Source organism: Oncorhynchus nerka, linkage group LG19, assembly GCF_034236695.1.
Source record: "Oncorhynchus nerka isolate Pitt River linkage group LG19, Oner_Uvic_2.0, whole genome shotgun sequence".
Taxonomy (NCBI): domain Eukaryota; kingdom Metazoa; phylum Chordata; class Actinopteri; order Salmoniformes; family Salmonidae; genus Oncorhynchus; species Oncorhynchus nerka.
This window is the reverse complement of record NC_088414.1, coordinates 12,362,553-12,380,786: the sequence shown is the minus strand read 5'-3', so window position 1 is coordinate 12,380,786 and position 18,234 is coordinate 12,362,553. Positions and strand designations below refer to the sequence as shown.

The 18,234-nt window shown below is 48.9% G+C and overlaps 1 protein-coding gene across 4 annotated transcripts in view; it reads left to right on the top strand.

Annotated features, from left to right (window-relative positions):
- Nucleotides 1-18,234, top strand: part of LOC115101069 (disabled homolog 2-interacting protein) — a 231,327-nt gene that overhangs the window by 176,869 nt on the left and 36,224 nt on the right. The window lies entirely within an intron of this gene.

Genomic DNA, 18,234 nt, shown 5'->3' with positions numbered 1-18,234 from the left:
GTCCCGCTGAACCACAGTAGACTGTCGCTGTCCCTGTTCTGGGTTGGGTTCACACACACACACACACACACACACACACACATGCACACACACACACACACACACGTTACAAAGGTACTATAGGTCTCTGGAGAGATGGTCACGCTGTTAATTAGACCTAATTAATTACAGGGGCCCTGAAAAGTGTTCAACTTTCGCCTCTCGCTTACCGCTCTCCTCCCCTCCTCTTTCTCCCGTACCTCCTCCCTCCCTCTACCTGTCGTCTTAAATGGAGACAGGTCGTTAAACTTTAATACCAGCGGAGAGAAGCAGTTTCAAGGTTGATTTACACCGGGACGTCTTTATTTCCCCACCACAAATCTATAGGTTTGGTAGATCACACAATCCCAACGGAAGAATTCCCCTCATTCGCTCTACAAATGTTTATTGCGACCAGACTAATAATTTAAAAGCCAGTAATAGCTTTTAAAGGGATAGACAGAATCAAATGGATACATTTAGCCTGGTCAAGAATGTATTGACTGATTCATTCAAGTGAAGCTGTTTTCCGTTTGGATGTTAGTTTGGTTGGCTTCAGCTGTGGTCAGACAAGCAAACTTCCCTCCTTTAAAAAAAGATTGAACTAATTAAGGAAAACTTAATTAGTTCAATCTTGATATGATGTTGTTTGTCCCGCCGTACAATTTCTTAGCACTAGATCACCCTCGAATCCTATTCTACATTCTCGATGGAGCACTATACAGAGTGTAGCCCATAGCACCACAACACATCCAAAATATTCCCAACTAAAAGTCCCAAAAAATATTCCAAAATATATTTGACCCAGTCCTAATACTCTGCTGTGTATATTCATATCCTGATTTACACTGTGTGGTTTGTCCTTTATACAAGCTACAGATTAAGCCTTGGGCCAAACTTCCTTCTGCTCTGCTCATCTCTTTAATTTTTTTTTTAGGATTAACTTCATCTGCTGGCTGTCTTTTTCATCCAAGTCTATGACTGCTCCTTGACCGCAGCAACCAAATACACATCTACAAAATATTTGTCCTCCACACAATCCTTGAGGGGAGACCATCATATTTTTCATTTGAAGGAATCTGCCATCTCGTCTGGCCAACGATAGCATCAGGAGAGCCAAAGTTCATTCGGCTGGTTGTTTCTGTTATCGCGTTCCATTTTTAATTTCATTTAATTTAACTAGGCAAGTCAGTTAAGAACAAATAATTGTTTCCTTTGACGGCATACCAATTACCTGGACGACTTTGGGCCAATTGTGCGCCGCCCTATGGGACTCCCAATCATGACTGGTTGTGATACAGCCTGGAATTGAACCAGGGTGTCTGTGGTGACACCTCTAGCACTGAGATGCAGTGCCGTAGACCCCTGCGCCACTCGGGAGCCCCTAAATAACAGCCTCTTTGTATTATGTCTGGCTGTTTCACACTCCGTCTTGTTTATTATTTAGTCTTCTGACTGTGCCGATGTAGTGTCTACAGAACAAGTCTAAACCTTTTGATCCTCTACCTACCCACTCACTCACTCATCCCTTCACCCTGCTGTTGATTCTAACGATGCTGATGTGAAGTCAGTTGTGGTAACATTAGCAGCGTCAACTTAAGAAAGCATGGTGACAGACTTTCCCGCGGTGGTGCGTCACGATCAGCTGGTTAATTATGATTACAGTCATTGGGTTGGAGAGACGTGTCTACCACCTGCCCTGTCAGGGGGAGTCTCTCTCTCTCTCTCTCTTGGTCTCTCGGTCTCTCTGTCTCTCTCTCTCTCTCTCTCTCTCGGTCTCTCTCTCTCTCTCTCTCGGTCTCTCTCTCTCTCTCTCGGTCTCTCTCTCTCTCTCTCTCTCTCTAATTACATTTCAATTCAATTTAAGGGGCTTTATTGGCATGGGAAACATATGTTAACATGTCCAAAGCGAGTGAAATATATAACAAACCACCACGCCCTCACTCTCTCTCCCTTCCTCTCTCTCTCATGCCTCAGTGCGTTCTAAGGCTAGAGGGGATGCTTGAGGGGTTGTCATTGACGGTCCTTTATCGCCGGACGCCTTGGTTGTCACAGCAGTCACTCAATGCTGTAGGCCCGGGGATCACACTCACGCATAACAAGACATCAGAGGGGTAGATGGGAGGTCAATTCCTTTGTGTTTACGTGGAACCAATGTGAAATGGCCAGCTAGTTAGCAGTGGTGCGCGCTAATAGCGTTTAAATCGGTGACGTCACTCGCTCTGAGACCTTGAAGTAGTGGTTCCCCCTTGCACTGCAAGGGCCGCGGCTTTTGTGGAGTGATGGGCAACGATGCTTCTTGGGTGTCAGTTGTTGATGTGTGCAGAGGGATCCTGGTTCGAGCCCGGGTAGGGTCGAGGGGACGGACGAATGTTATACTGTTACAATGCTTTATTAAGGGTCCGAGTGCTTCTCTCTCCATCCCTTTATCCCTCTCTCCGTCCTTTCCCTCGGGCGGCGTGTTCCACTCTCTGACCCGACCAGCTTCTCAGGGCACTCACACAGCAGCGTTAGCCACAGCACACAAACATCAACAACAACAAGACGGCAAATGTGTCGGGGTGCCCCCAAGCAGCATTCTCAGCATCCACTTTTCTGTCGGTGAAAATGGCTTTGCAAACACTATTGATTTGAGTCTTCTTCTCCGGCCCGTTGGGGCAAGTAGGAATAAGGCGCCTCGTCTCGGAGAGGCTATTCAGGGCCTCATCTGAGTCCTATGATTTATACTTATGGAGTACAGCGCTCAGCTGGCCATAGAGAACAGAAAGCAGAGAGGTGTTGTCTGCTTCTGCTGTTATTGTTCCTGTTTTACTGCTCATGGAGGTAAAGGAAACTAACAGACAGTATTAAGTGGCCCTTCATCAGTCAGTCAGATAACAAATTTGCCCTCCCTCCCTCCCTCCATCTCTCCTTCCTATCCTCCTTCTCCCCCGAGCAGCAGAGCTCTCGTTATTTAATTAGATGAAGTGCAGAAATCCCCTCTTCTTGCTCAGCGGTCAATTCGGTCTTTGCGGGGCAGCAGCGCTGCTAGTCTGCTCGATTCATCGATTAAAACCTGCTGTGTGCGATCGCACACACGGATGAACACACACGCTGCTAATGAGTGTCTCAGAGCACAAGACGGTTTTCTTGGATGCTTGTTGGCGAACAGCTACTGGGTCTTTAACAGTGCTCTAGTTTTGCAACTGATTCTTTAGGCTCTGGGCCTGGGAGGTTGTTTTTGTTTATAAACTGGGTGGTTCGAGCCCTGAATACTGATTGGCTGACAGCCACCGGTATGACAAAACATGTATTTCTACTGCTCTGAATACGTTGGTAACCCTTTTATAATAGCAATAAGGCACCTCGGGGGTTTATACCACACCCCCTGGGGCCTTATTGCTTAATTCTAGTGGGTGAGGAGAGAGTATGGTTGTGGTGATTGTGATGTCATGAAGGCCAGGACCAGTGAGAGGTGATGGAGAGGCCATCGAACAGACCGACTCTTCAGAGCCCAGCGTGTGACTGGGTGACCCACTTGTGTCACATCGCTGTAAGCGGTCACCCTGTCACTCTCAGAGACACACTATGCTGGGAGACACACACACACAGATGACAGCCAGTCACAGGCTGTGGTTCAGATGGGTCAAACCGGGGAAGGATTTCAGCAGCTGGAGATGAATGGAAACACCAAATAAGAGGTAAAAAAGAGAATTCTTAAAAAGTTCCGGTCATCGTCTTTGCAGTGCCTGCAGAATATAAACATACAGTATATTCCCACTATGTTTCTGTAGCTTATGCTAGAGAATTATTTACACCTCTCTAAGGGGCGAATTTGAATTTGACATGTTCCTACCACAACGCTCGCTATACAGTTTGTCTGCGATAGAGAGATACTGTGTATCGAGATGGCGAGAGGGGGAAAGAGAAAAGGAATGACAAGAGAGGAATAGGGAGTGATGGAGGAGAGAGGAAAAGGGAGTGATGGAGGAGAGAGGAAAAGGGATGACAAGAGAGGAAAAGGGATGACAAGAGAGGAATTAGGGAGTGATGGAGGAGAGAGGAAAAGGGATGACAAGAGAGGAATAGGGAGTGATGGAGGAGAGAGGAAAAGGGAGTGATGGAGGAGAGAGGAAAAGGGATGACAAGAGAGGAATAGGGAGTGATGGAGGAGAGAGGAAAAAGGATGACAAGAGAGGAATAGGGAGTGATGGAGGAGAGAGGAAAAGGGAGTGATGGAGGAGAGAGGAAAAGGGATGACAAGAGAGGAATAGGGAGTGATGGAGGAGAGAGGAAAAGGGATGACAAGAGAGGAATAGGGAGTGATGGAGGAGAGAGGAAAAGGGATGACAAGAGAGGAATAGGGAGTGATGGAGGAGAGAGGAAAAGGGATGACAAGAGAGGAATAGGGAGTGATGGAGGAGAGAGGAAAAGGGATGACAAGAGGAAAGGGAGTGATGGAGGAGAGAGGAAAAGGGATGACAAGAGAGGAAAAGTGAGTGATGGAGGAGAGAGGAAAAGGGATGACAAGAGAGGAATAGGGAGTGATGGAGGAGAGAGGAATAGGGAGTGATGGAGGAGAGAGGAAAAGGGATGACAAGAGAGGAATAGGGAGTGATGGAGGAGAGAGGAAAATGTATGACAAGAGAGGAAAATGGAGTGGTGGAGGAGAGAGGAATAGGGATTGATGGAGGAGAGAGGAAAAGGGATGACAAGAGAGGAATAGGGAGTGATGGAGGAGAGAGAAAAAGGGAGTGATGGAGGAGAGAGGAAAAGGGAGTGATGGAGGAGAGAGGAAAAGGGAGTGATGGAGGAGAGAGGAAAAGGTATGACAAGAGAGGAATAGGGAGTGATGGAGGAGAGAGGAAAAGGGATGACAAGAGAGGAATAGGGAGTGATGGAGGAGAGAGGAAAAGGGATGACAGGAGGAATAGAGAGTGATGGAGGAGAGAGGAAAAGGTATGACAAGAGAGGAATAGGGAGTGATGGAGGAGAGAGGAAAAGGGATGACAAGAGAGGAATAGAGAGTGATGGAGGAGAGAGGAAAAGGGATGACAAGAGAGGAATATGGAGTGATGGAGGAGAGAGGAAAAGGGATGACAAGAGAGGAATAGGGAGTGATGGATGAGAGAGGAAAAGGGATGACAAGAGAGGAATAGGGAGTGATGGAGGAGAGAGGAAAAGGGATGACAAGAGAGGAATAGGGAGTGATGGAGGAGAGAGGAAAAGGGATGACAAGAGAGGAATAGGGAGTGATGGAGGAGAGAGGAAAAGGGATGACAAGAGAGGAATAGGGAGTGATGGAGGAGAGAGGAAAGGGATGACAAGAGAGGAATAGGAGTGATGGAGGAGAGAGGAAAAGGGAGTGATGGAGGAGAGAGGAAAAGTGATGACAGGAGGAATAGAGAGTGATGGAGGAGAGAGGAAAAGGTATGACAAGAGAGGAATAGGGAGTGATGGAGGAGAGAGGAAAAGGGATGACAAGAGAGGAATAGAGAGTGATGGAGGAGAGAGGAAAAGGGATGACAAGAGAGGAATATGGAGTGATGGAGGAGAGAGGAAAAGGGATGACAAGAGAGGAATAGGGAGTGATGGATGAGAGAGGAAAAGGGATGACAAGAGAGGAATAGGGAGTGATGGAGGAGAGAGGAAAAGGGATGACAAGAGAGGAATAGGGAGTGATGGAGGAGAGAGGAAAAGGGATGACAAGAGAGGAATAGGGAGTGATGGAGGAGAGAGGAAAAGGGATGACAAGAGAGGAATAGGGAGTGATGGAGGAGAGAGGAAAGGGATGACAAGAGAGGAATAGGGAGTGATGGAGGAGAGAGGAATAGGGAGTGATGGAGGAGAGAGGAATAGGGAGTGATGGAGGAGAGAGGAATAGGGAGTGATGGAGGAGAGAGGAATAGGGAGTGATGGAGGAGAGAGGAATAGGGAGTGATGGAGGAGAGAGGAATAGGGAGTGGTGGATGAGAGAGGAATAGGGAGTGGTGGATGAGAGAGGAATAGGGAGTGATGGAGGAGAGAGGAATAGGGAGTGATGGAGGAGAGAGGAATAGGGAGTGATGGAGGAGAGAGGATTAGGGAGTGATGGAGGAGAGAGAAAAAGGGAGTGATGGAGGAGAGAGGAATAGGGATTGATGGAGGAGAGAGGAAAAGGGATGACAAGAGAGGAATAGGGAGTGATGGAGGAGAGAGAAAAAGGGAGTGATGGAGGAGAGAGGAAAAGGGAGTGATGGAGGAGAGAGGAAAAGGGAGTGATGGAGGAGAGAGGAAAAGGTATGACAAGAGAGGAATAGGGAGTGATGGAGGAGAGAGGAAAAGGGATGACAAGAGAGGAATAGGGAGTGATGGAGAGAGAGGAAAAGGGATGACAGGAGGAATAGAGAGTGATGGAGGAGAGAGGAAAAGGTATGACAAGAGAGGAATAGGGAGTGATGGAGGAGAGAGGAAAAGGGATGACAAGAGAGGAATAGAGAGTGATGGAGGAGAGAGGAAAAGGGATGACAAGAGAGGAATATGGAGTGATGGAGGAGAGAGGAAAAGGGATGACAAGAGAGGAATAGGGAGTGATGGATGAGAGGAAAAGGGATGACAAGAGAGGAATAGGGAGTGATGGAGGAGAGAGGAAAAGGGATGACAAGAGAGGAATAGGGAGTGATGGAGGAGAGAGGAAAAGGGATGACAAGAGAGGAATAGGGAGTGATGGAGGAGAGAGGAAAAGGGATGACAAGAGAGGAATAGGGAGTGATGGAGGAGAGAGGAAAGGGATGACAAGAGAGGAATAGGGAGTGATGGAGGAGAGAGGAAAAGGGAGTGATGGAGGAGAGAGGAAAAGTGATGACAGGAGGAATAGAGAGTGATGGAGGAGAGAGGAAAAGGTATGACAAGAGAGGAATAGGGAGTGATGGAGGAGAGAGGAAAAGGGATGACAAGAGAGGAATAGAGAGTGATGGAGGAGAGAGGAAAAGGGATGACAAGAGAGGAATATGGAGTGATGGAGGAGAGAGGAAAAGGGATGACAAGAGAGGAATAGGGAGTGATGGATGAGAGAGGAAAAGGGATGACAAGAGAGGAATAGGGAGTGATGGAGGAGAGAGGAAAAGGATGACAAGAGAGGAATAGGGAGTGATGGAGGAGAGAGGAAAAGGGATGACAAGAGAGGAATAGGGAGTGATGGAGGAGAGAGGAAAAGGGATGACAAGAGAGGAATAGGGAGTGATGGAGGAGAGAGGAAAGGGATGACAAGAGAGGAATAGGGATGATGGAGGAGAGAGGAATAGGGAGTGATGGAGGAGAGAGGAATAGGGAGTGATGGAGGAGAGAGGAATAGGGAGTGATGGAGGAGAGAGGAATAGGGAGTGATGGAGGAGAGAGGAATAGGGAGTGATGGAGGAGAGAGGAATAGGGAGTGGTGGATGAGAGAGGAATAGGGAGTGGTGGATGAGAGAGGAATAGGGAGTGATGGAGGAGAGAGGAATAGGGAGTGATGGAGGAGAGAGGAATAGGGAGTGATGGAGGAGAGAGGATTAGGGAGTGATGGAGGAGAGAGAAAAAGGGAGTGATGGAGGAGAGAGGAAAAGGGAGTGATGGAGGAGAGAGAAAAGGGAGTGATGGAGGAGAGAGGAAAAGGGAGTGATGGAGGAGAGAGGAAAAGGTATGACAAGAGAGGAATAGGGAGTGATGGAGGAGAGAGGAAAAGGGATGACAAGAGAGGAATAGGGAGTGATGGAGGAGAGAGGAAAAGGGATGACAAGAGAGGAATAGGGAGTGATGGAGGAGAGAGGAAAGAAAGGGAGTGATGGAGGAGAGAGGAAAAGGATGACAGGAGGAATAGGGAGTGATGGAGGAGAGAGGAAAAGGTATGACAAGAGAGGAATAGGGAGTGATGGAGGAGAGGAGAGAGGAAAAGGGATGACAAGAGAGGAAAGGGATGACAAGAGAGGAATTAGGGAGTGATGGAAGAGAGAGGAAAAGGGATGACAGAGAGGAATAGGGAGTGATGGAGGGAGAGAGGAAAAGGGAGTGATGGAGGAGAGAGGAAAAGGGATGAAAAGGATGAGAGAGGAATAGGGAGTGATGGAGGAGAGAGGAAAAAGGATGACAAGAGAGGAATAGGGAGTGATGGAGGAGAGGAAAAGGGATGACAAGAGAGGAATAGGGAGTGATGGAGGAGAGAGGAAAGGGATGACAAGAGAGGAATAGGGAGTGATGGAGGAGAGAGGAAAAGGGATGACAAGAGAGGAATAGGGAGTGATGGAGGAGAGAGGAAAAGGGATGACAAGAGAGGAATAGGGAGTGATGGAGGAGATGACAAGGAAAAGGGATGACAAGAGGAAAGGGAGTGATGGAGGAGAGAGGAAAAGGGATGACAAAGAGGAGGAAAAGGGAGTGATGGAGGAGAGAGGAAAAGAATAGGGAGGATGACAAGAGAGGAATAGGGAGTGATGGAGGAGAGAGGAATAGGGAGTGATGGAGGAGAGAGGAAAAGGGATGACAAGAGAGGAATAGGGAGTGATGGAGGAGAGAGGAAATGATGATGGAGAGAGGAAAATGGAGTGGAGGAGGAGAAAAGGGATGATGGAGAGAGGAATAGGGATTGATGGAGGAGAGAGGAAAAGGGATGACAAGAGAGGAATAGGGAGTGATGGAGGAGAGAGGAAAAGGGAGTGATGGAGGAGAGAGAAAAGGGAGTGATGGAGGAGAGAGGAAAAGTATGACAAGAGAGGAATAGGGAGTGATGGAGGAGAGAGGAAAAGGGATGACAAGAGAGGAATAGGGAGTGATGGAGGAGAGAGGAAAAGGGATGACAAGAGAGGAATAGGGAGTGATGGGAGAGAGGAGGGAGTGATGGAAGAGAGGGTGATGACAAGAGAGGAATAGGGAGTGATGGAGGAGAGAGGAAAAGGGATGACAAGAGGAATAGGAGTGATGGAGGAGAGAGGAAAAGGGATGACAAGAGAGGAATAGGGAGTGATGGAGGAGAGAGGAAAAGGGAGAGGAATAGGGAGTGATGGAAGAGGGATGACAAGAGAGGAATGGAGTGATGGAGGAGAGAAAAGGGATGACAAGAGAGGAATAGGGAGTGATGGAGGAGAGAGGAAAAGGGATGACAAGAGAGGAATAGGAGTGATGGAGAGAGAGGAAAAGGGATGACAAGAGAGGAATAGGGAGTGATGGAGGAGAGAGGAAAAGGATGACAAGAGAGGGAGTGATGGAGGAGAGAGGAAAGGGATGACAAGAGAGAGGAATAGGGAGTGATGGAGGAGAGAGGAAAGGGAGTGATGGAGGAGAGAATAGGAGTGATGGAGGAGAGAGGAATGATGGAGGAGAGAGGAATAGGGAGTGATGGAGGAGAGAGGAATAGGGAGTAGTGGATGAGAGAGGAATAGGGAGTGGTGGATGAGAGAGGAATAGGGAGTGATGGAGGAGAGAGGAATAGGGAGTGATGGAGGAGAGAGGAATAGGGAGTGATGGAGGAGAGAGGATTAGGGAGTGATGGAGGAGAGAGAAAAAGGGAGTGATGGAGGAGAGAGGAAAAGGGAGTGATGGAGGAGAGAGAAAAGGGAGTGATGGAGGAGAGAGGAAAAGGGAGTGATGGAGGAGAGAGGAAAAAGGTATGACAAGAGAGGAATAGGGAGTGATGGAGGAGAGAGGAAAAGGGATGACAAGAGAGGAATAGGGAGTGATGGAGGAGAGAGGAAAAGGGATGATAAGAGAGGAATAGGGAGTGATGGAGGAGAGAGGAAAGGGGAGTGATGGAGGAGAGAGGAAAAGTGATGACAGGAGGAATAGAGAGTGATGGAGGAGAGAGGAAAAGGTATGACAAGAGAGGAATAGGGAGTGATGGAGGAGAGAGGAAAAGGGATGACAAGAGAGGAATAGAGAGTGATGGAGGAGAGAGGAAAAGGATGACAAGAGAGGAATAGGGAGTGATGGAGGAGAGAGGAAAAGGGATGACAAGAGAGGAATAGGGAGTGATGGATGAGAGAGGAAAAGGGATGACAAGAGAGGAATAGGGAGTGATGGAGGAGAGAGGAAAAGGGATGACAAGAGAGGAATAGGGAGTGATGGAGGAGAGAGGAAAAGGGATGACAAGAGAGGAATAGGGAGTGATGGAGAGAGAGGAAAAGGGATGACAAGAGAGGAATAGGGAGTGATGGAGGAGAGAGGAATAGGGAGTGATGGAGGAGAGAGGAATAGGGAGTGATGGAGGAGAAAAGGAAGTGAGAGAGGAATAGGGAGTGATGGAGGAGAGAGGAATAGGGAGTGATGGAGGAGAGAGGAATAGGAGTGATGGAGGAGAGAGGAATAGGGAGTGGTGGAGAGGAGGAATAGGGAGTGATGGAGGAGAGAGGAATAGGGAGTGATGGAGGAGAGAGGAATAGGGAGTGATGGAGGAGAGAGGAATAGGGAGTGATGGAGAGAGAGGATTAGGGAGTGATGGAGGAGAGAGAAAAAGGGAGTGATGGAGGAGAGAGGAAAGGGAGTGATGGAAGAGAGAGAAAAGGGAGTGATGGAGGAGAGAGGAAAAGGAGTGATGGAGGAGAGAGGAAAAGGTATGACAAGAGAGGAATAGGGAGTGATGGAGGAGAGAGGAAAGGGAGTGATGGAGGAGAGAGGATTAGGGAGTGATGGAGGAGAGAGAAAAAGGGAGTGATGGAGAGAGGAAAGGGAGTGATGGAGGAGAGAGAAAAGGGAGTGATGGAGGAGAGAGGAAAAGGGAGTGATGGATGAGAGAGGAAAAGGTATGACAAGAGAGGAATAGGGAGTGATGGAGAGAGAGGAAAAGGGATGACAAGAGAGGAATAGGGAGTGATGGAGGAGAGAGGAAAAGATGACAGGAGGAATAGAGAGTGATGGAGGAGAGAGGAAAAGGTATGACAAGAGAGGAATAGGGAGTGAGGGAGGAGAGAGGAAAAGGGATGACAAGAGAGGAATAGAGAGTGATGGAGGAGAGAGGAAAAGGGATGACAAGAGAGGAATAGGAGTGATGGAGGAGAGAGGAAAAGGGATGACAAGAGAGGAATAGGGAGTGATGGATGAGAGAGGAAAGGGATGACAAGAGAGGAATAGGGAGTGATGGAGGAGAGAGGAAAAGGGATGACAAGAGAGGAATAGGGAGTGATGGAGGAGAGAGGAAAAGGGATGACAAGAGAGGAATAGGGAGTGATGGAGGAGAGAGGAAAAGGGATGACAAGAGAGGAATAGGGAGTGATGGAGGAGAGAGGAAAAGGATGACAAGAGAGGAATAGGGAGTGATGGAGGAGAGAGGAATAGGGAGTGATGGAGGAGAGAGGAATAGGGAGTGATGGAGGAGAGAGGAATAGGGAGTGATGGAGGAGAGAGGAATAGGGAGTGATGGAGGAGAGAGGAATAGGGAGTGATGGAGGAGAGAGGAAAGGGAGTGATGGAAGAGAGAGAAAAGGGAGTGATGGAGGAGAGAGGAAAAGGGAGTGATGGAGGAGAGAGGAAAAGGTATGACAAGAGAGGAATAGGGAGTGATGGAGGAGAGAGGAATAGGGAGTGATGGAGGAGAGAGGATTAGGGAGTGATGGAGGAGAGAGAAAAAGGGAGTGATGGAGGAGAGAGGAAAGGGAGTGATGGAGGAGAGAGAAAAGGGAGTGATGGAGGAGAGAGGAAAAGGGAGTGATGGAGGAGAGAGGAAAAGGTATGACAAGAGAGGAATAGGGAGTGATGGAGGAGAGAGGAAAAGGGATGACAAGAGAGGAATAGGGAGTGATGGAGGAGAGAGGAAAAGGGATGACAAGAGAGGAATAGGGAGTGATGGAGGAGAGAGGAAAGGGGAGTGATGGAGGAGAGAGGAAAAGTGATGACAGGAGGAATAGAGAGTGATGGAGGAGAGAGGAAAAGGTATGACAAGAGAGGAATAGGGAGTGATGGAGGAGAGAGGAAAAGGGATGACAAGAGAATAGAGAGTGATGGAGGAGAGAGGAAAAGGGATGACAAGAGAGGAATAGGGAGTGATGGAGGAGAGAGGAAAAGGGATGACAAGAGAGGAATAGGAGTGATGGAGGAGAGAGGAAAAGGGATGACAAGAGAGAATAGGGAGTGATGGAGGAGAGAGGAAAAGGGATGACAAGAGAGGAATAGGGAGTGATGGAGGAGAGAGGAAAAGGGATGACAAGAGAGGAATAGGGAGTGATGGAGGAGAGAGGAAAAGGGATGACAAGAGAGGAATAGGGAGTGATGGAGGAGAGAGGAAAAGGGATGACAAGAGAGGAATAGGGAGTGATGGAGGAGAGAGGAATAGGGATGATGGAGAGAGGAATAGGGAGTGATGGAGGAGAGAGGAATAGGGAGTGATGGAGGAGAGAGGAATAGGGAGGATGGAGGAGAGAGGAATAGGGAGTGATGGAGGAGAGAGGAAAAGGGATGATGGAGAGAGAGGGAGATGGAGGAGAGAATAGGGAGTGATGGAGGAGAGAGGAAAAGGGAGTGATGGAGGAGAGAGGAAAAGGGAGTGATGGAGGAGAGAGGAATAGGGAGTGATGGAGAGAGAGAAAAGGGAATGGAGGAGAGAGGAAAAAGGAGTGATGGAGGAGAGAGGAATAGGGAGTGATGGAGAGAGAGGAGGAAATGGAGGAGAGAGAAAAGGGATGGAGGAGAGAGGAATAGGGAGTGATGGAGGAGAGAGGAAAAGGGAGTGATGGAGAGAGAGGAGGAAAAAGTGATGGAGGAGAGAGAATGATGGAGGAGAGAGGAAAAGGAGTGATGGAGGAGAGAGGAATAGGGAGTGATGGAGGAGAAAGAGGAATGGAAGAGGGAGTGATGGAGGAGAGAGGAAAGGGAGTGATGGAGGAGAGAGGAAAAGGGAGTGATGGAGGAGAGGAGGAGTGATGGAGAGAGAGGAATAGGGAGTGATGGAGGAGAGGAGGAGTGATGGAGGAGAGGAGAATGGAGGAGAGGGAATAGGAGTGGAGGAGAGAGGAATAGGGAGTGATGGAGGAGAGAGGGATAGGGAATGGAGGAGAGAGGAATAGGGAGTGATGGAGGAGAGAGGAATAGGGAGTGATGGAGGAGAGAGGAATAGGGAGTGATGGATGAGAGAGGATAGGGAGTGATGGAGGAGAGAGGAATAGGAGTGATGGAGGAGAGAGGAATAGGGGAGTGATGGAGGAGAGAGTGGTGGAAAAGGGAGTGATGGAGGAGAGAGGAATAGGGAGTGATGGAGGAGAGAGGAAAAGGGGGATGACAAGAGAGGAATAGAGGAGGGATGATGGAGGAGAGAGGAAAATGTATGACAAGAGAGGAAAATGGAGTGGTGGAGGAGAGAGGAATAGGGATTGATGGAGGAGAGAGGAAAAGGGATGACAAGAGAGGAATAGGGAGTGATGGAGGAGAGAGAAAAGGGAGTGATGGAGGAGAGAGGAAAAGGGAGTGATGGAGGAGAGAGGAAAAGGTATGACAAGAGAGGAATAGGGAGTGATGGAGGAGAGAGGAAAAGGGATGACAAGAGAGGAATAGGGAGTGATGGAGGAGAGAGGAAAAGGGATGACAAGAGAGGAATAGGGAGTGATGGAGGAGAGAGGAAAAGGGAGTGATGGAGGAGAGAGGAAAAGTGATGACAGGAGGAATAGAGAGTGATGGAGGAGAGAGGAAAAGGTATGACAAGAGAGGAATAGGGAGTGATGGAGGAGAGAGGAAAAGGGATGACAAGAGAGGAATAGAGAGTGATGGAGGAGAGAGGAAAAGGGATGACAAGAGAGGAATAGGGAGTGATGGAGGAGAGGAAAAGGGATGACAAGAGAGGAATAGGGAGTGATGGAGGAGAGAGGAAAAGGGATGACAAGAGAGGAATAGGGAGTGATGGAGGAGAGAGGAAAGGGATGACAAAGAGGAATAGGGAGTGATGGAGGAGAGAGGAATAGGGAGTGATGGAGGAGAGGAATAGGGAGTGATGGAGGAGAGAGGAATAGGGAGTGATGGAGGAGAGAGGAATAGGGAGTGATGGAGGAGAGAGGAATAGGGAGTAGTGGATGAGAGAGGAATAGGGAGTGGTGGATGAGAGAGGAATAGGGAGTGATGGAGGAGAGAGGAATAGGGAGTGATGGAGGAGAGAGGATTAGGGAGTGATGGAGGAGAGAGGATTAGGGAGTGATGGAGGAGAGAGAAAAGGGAGTGATGGAGGAGAGAGGAAAAGGGAGTGATGGAGGAGAGAGAAAAGGGAGTGATGGAGGAGAGAGGAAAAGGAGTGATGGAGGAGAGAGGAAAAGGTATGACAAGAGAGGAATAGGGAGATGGAGGAGAGAGGAAAAGGGATGACAAGAGAGGAATAGGGAGTGATGGAGGAGAGAGGAAAAGGGATGATAAGAGAGGAATAGGGAGTGATGGAGGAGAGAGGAAAGGGGAGTGATGGAGGAGAGAGGAAAAGTGATGACAGGAGGAATAGAGAGTGATGGAGGAGAGAGGAAAAGGTATGACAAGAGAGGAATAGGGAGTGATGGAGGAGAGAGGAAAAGGGATGACAAGAGAGGAATAGAGAGTGATGGAGGAGAGAGGAAAAGGGATGACAAGAGAGGAATAGGGAGTGATGGAGGAGAGAGGAAAAGGGATGACAAGAGAGGAATAGGGAGTGATGGATGAGAGAGGAAAAGGGATGACAAGAGAGGAATAGGGAGTGATGGAGGAGAGAGGAAAAGGGATGACAAGAGAGGAATAGGGAGTGATGGAGGAGAGAGGAAAAGGGATGACAAGAGAGGAATAGGGAGTGATGGAGGAGAGAGGAAAAGGGATGACAAGAGAGGAATAGGGAGTGATGGAGGAGAGAGGAATAGGGAGTGATGGAGGAGAGAGGAATAGGGAGTGATGGAGGAGAGAGAATAGGAATGAGAGAGGGAGTGATGGAGGAGAGAGGAATAGGGAGTGATGGAGGAGAGAGGAATAGGGAGTGATGGAGGAGAGAGGATTGGAGTGGTGGATGAGAGAGGAATAGGGAGTGATGGAGGAGAGAGGAATAGGGAGTGATGGAGGAGAGAGGAATAGGGAGTGATGGAGGAGAGAGGAATAGGGAGTGATGGAGGAGAGAGGATTAGGGAGTGATGGAGGAGAGAGAAAAGGGAGTGATGGAGGAGAGAGGAAAGGGAGTGATGGAAAGAGAGAAAAGGGAGTGATGGAGGAGAGAGGAAAAGGGAGTGATGGAGGAGAGAGGAAAAGGTATGACAAGAGAGGAATAGGGAGTGATGGAGGAGAGAGGAATAGGGAGTGATGGAGGAGAGGATTAGGGAGTGATGGAGGAGAGAGAAAAGGGGTGATGGAGGAGAGAGGAAAGGGAGTGATGGAGGAGAGAGAAAAGGAGTGATGGAGGAGAGAGGAAAAGGGAGTGATGGATGAGAGAGGAAAAGGTATGACAGAGAGGAATAGGGAGTGATGGAGGAGAGAGGAAAAGGGATGACAAGAGAGGAATAGGGAGTGATGGAGGAGAGAGGAAAAGGGATGACAAGAGAGGAATAGGAGTGATGGAGGAGAGAGGAAAGGGGAGTGATGGAGGAGAGAGGAAAAGGATGACAGGAGGAATAGAGAGTGATGGAGGAGAGAGGAAAAGGTATGACAAGAGAGGAATAGGAGGAGGAGGAGGAGAGAGGAAAAGGGATGACAAGAGAGGAATAGGGAGTGATGGAGGAGAGAGGAAAAGGGATGACAAGAGAGGAATAGGGAGTGATGGAGGAGAGAGGAAAAGGGATGACAAGAGAGGAATAGGGAGTGATGGAGGAGAGAGGAAAAGGGATGACAAGAGAGGAATAGGGAGTGATGGAGGAGAGAGGAAAAGGGATGACAAGAGAGGAATAGGGAGTGATGGAGGAGAGAGGAAAAGGGATGACAAGAGAGGAATAGGGAGTGATGGAGGAGAGAGGAATAGGGAGTGATGGAGGAGAGAGGAATAGGGAGTGATGGAGGAGAGAGGAATAGGGAGTGATGGAGGAGAGAGGAATAGGGAGTGATGGAGGAGAGAGGAATAGGGAGTGATGGAGGAGAGAGGAATAGGGAGTGATGGAGGAGAGAGGAAAGGGAGTGATGGAAGGAGAGAAAGGGAGTGATGGAGGAGAGAGGAAAGGGAGTGATGGAGGAGAGAGGAAAAGGTATGACAAGAGAGGAATAGGGAGTGATGGAGGAGAGAGGAATAGGGAGTGATGGAGGAGAGAGGATTAGGGAGTGATGGAGGAGAGAGAAAAGGGAGTGATGGAGGAGAGAGGGGAGTGATGGAGGAGAGAGAAAGGGAGTGATGGAGGAGAGAGGAAAAGGGAGTGATGGAGGAGAGAGGAAAAGGTATGACAAGAGAGGAATAGGGAGTGATGGAGGAGAGAGGAAAAGGGATGACAAGAGAGGAATAGGGAGTGATGGAGGAGAGAGTAAAAGGGATGACAAGAGAGGAATAGGGAGTGATGGAGGAGAGAGGAAAGGGGAGTGATGGAGGAGAGAGGAAAAGTGATGACAGGAGGAATAGAGAGTGATGGAGGAGAGAGGAAAAGGTATGACAAGAGAGGAATAGGGAGTGAGGGGAGGAGAGAGGAAAAGGGATGACAAGAGAGGGGAGTGATGGAGGAGAGAGGAAAAGGGATGACAAGAGAGGAATAGGGAGTGATGGAGAGAGGAAAAGGGATGACAAGAGAGGAATAGGGAGTGATGGATGAGAGAGGAAAAGGGATGACAAGAGAGGAATAGGGAGTGATGGAGGAGAGAGGAAAAGGGATGACAAGAGAGGAATAGGGAGTGATGGAGGAGAGAGGAAAAGGGATGACAAGAGAGGAATAGGGAGTGATGGAGGAGAGAGGAAAAGGGATGACAAGAGAGGAATAGGGAGTGATGGAGGAGAGAGGAATAGGGAGTGATGGAGGAGAGAGGAATAGGGAGTGATGGAGGAGAGAGGAATAGGGAGTGATGGAGGAGAGAGGAATAGGGAGTGATGGAGGAGAGAGGAATGTGATGGAGGAGAGAGGAATAGGGAGTGATGGAGGAGAGAGGAATAGGGAGTGGTGGATGAGAGAGGAATAGGGAGTGATGGAGGAGAGAGGAATAGGGAGTGATGGAGGAGAGGAAAAGGAGTGATGGAGGAGAGAGGAAAAGGGAGTGATGGAGGAGAGAGGAAAAGGAGTGATGGAGGAGAGAGGAATAGGGAGTGATGGAGGAGAGAGGAATAGGGAGTGATGGAATAGGAGATGGAGGAGAGAGGAAAAGGGAGTGATGGAGGAGAGAGGAAAAGGAGTGATGGAGAGAGAGGAAAAGGGTGATGGAGGAGAGGAAAAGGAATGGAGGAGAGAGGAAAAGGGAGTGATGGAGAGAGAGGAAAGGGAGTGATGGAGGAGAGAGGAATAGGGAGTGATGGAGGAGAGAGGAATAGGGGATGGAGGAGAGAGGAATAGGAGTGATCGAGGAGAGAGGAATAGGAGTGATGGAGGAGAGAGGAAAAGGGAGTGATGGAGGAGAGAGGAAAAGGGAGTGATGGAGGAAAAGGGAGATGGAGGAGAGAGGAAAATGGAGGAGAGAGGAAAAAAAGGGAGATGGAGGAGAGAGGAATAGGGAGTGATGGAGGAGAGAGAATAGGGAGTGATGGAGAGAGAGGAATAGGGAGTGATGGAATAGGGAGGATGGAGGAGAGAGGAATAGGGAGTGATGGAGGAGAGAGGAATAGGGAGTGATGGAGGAGAGAGGAATAGGAGTGATGGAGGAGAGAGGAATAGGAGAGGAATAGGAGTGATGGAGGAGAGAGGAATAGGGAGTGATGGAGGAGAGAGGAATAGGGAGTGGTGGATGAGAGAGGAATAGGGAGTGATGGAGGAGAGAGGAATAGGGAGTGATGGAGGAGAGAGGAATAGGGAGTGATGGAGGAGGAGAGATGGAAGAGAGGGAGTGATGGAGGAGAGAGGATTAGGGAGTGATGGAGGAGAGAGGAATAGGGAGTGATGGAGGAGAGAGGAATAGGGAGTGATGGAGGAGAGAGGAATAGGGAGTGATGGAGGAGAGAGGAATAGGGAGTGATGGAGGAGAGAGGAATAGGGAGTGATGGAGGAGAGAGGAATAGGGAGTGATGGAGGAGAGAGGAATAGGGAGTGATGGAGGAGAGAGGAATAGGGAGTGATGGAGGAGAGAGGAATAGGGAGTGGTGGATGAGAGAGGCATAGGGAGTGGTGGATGAGAGGAATAGGAATGGAGTGATGGAGGAGAGAGGAATAGGGAGTGATGGAGGAGAGAGGAATAGGGAGTGATGGAGGAGAGAGG